Here is a 1,078-nt window from a genome sequence, read left to right as displayed (position 1 = left end):
GTCTTTATTGGTTTGGCTTAATGGTATTAACTTTGCAAATAATCCCTGGTAGATAACTTGTCATCCGCAGAATTGTAAGATATAGTGTGAACAGTATTACAGATGGTAGGCACAATAAGTACACCAACCTTTCCAATTAACAAATGTTGTTGCTTATAATTATTACTAGTAGTGACATCTGTAGAGGCATTTATTACCAGTAGCTATTTCTTTATCAAAATGGCACAGCCTAGACATTGAGAGACAACCCATTTCGTGAGTACTTTTACTTTTAATACTTAAAGTAAATTTAAAAGTAAGTACTTTTTACTTTTACTTAAGTAGGATTGTTGATGTAGTACTTTTACTTTTACTTTTACTTTTACTTTTATCTTCCTGGGTACTTGTACTTTTACTTAAGTACTAAACTTCAGTACTTCCTCCACCACTGGTCCTGGAGATGGAGGCTCATGTGATGAGAGAGACCTCCGTGGAGATGGAGGCCCATGTGATGAGAGAGATCTCCGTGGAGATGGAGGCCCATGTGATGAGAGAGATCTCCGTGGAGATGGAGGCCCATGTGATGAGAGAGATCTCCGTGGAGATGGAGGCCCATGTGATGAGAGAGATCTCCGTGAGAACTGGAGATGGAGGCTCATGTGATGAGAGAGATCTCCGTGGAGATGGAGGCTCGGGTGATGAGAGAGATCTCCGTGGAGATGGAGGCCCATGTGATGAGAGAGATCTCCGTGGAGATGGAGGCCCATGTAATGAGAGAGATCTCCGTGGAGATGGAGGCTCATGTGATGAGATCTCCGTGGAGATGGAGGCCCATGTGATGAGAGATCTCCGTGAGGACTGGAGATGGAGGCTCATGTGATGAGAGAGATCTCCGTGGAGATGGAGGCCCATGTGATGAGAGAGATCTCCGTGACGACTGGAGATGGAGGCCCATGTGATGTGGATTTTCCAGGATTGACTGCCTCAGAGAGCGACGTAATGGTTCAGCCTCAGAAGGCGAGTGGTCTCTTGGTAATGGTGTGTGTGTGCATGTGTGTGTGTGTGTCTGTGTGTGTGTGTGTGTGTGTGTGTGTGTGTC

This window comes from Clupea harengus, chromosome 5 (genome assembly GCF_900700415.2).
Source record: "Clupea harengus chromosome 5, Ch_v2.0.2, whole genome shotgun sequence".
In the NCBI taxonomy this organism is placed as follows: Eukaryota; Metazoa; Chordata; class Actinopteri; order Clupeiformes; family Clupeidae; genus Clupea; species Clupea harengus.
The sequence above is the reverse complement of the archived record's forward strand: the minus strand, read 5'-3'. Positions refer to the sequence as shown.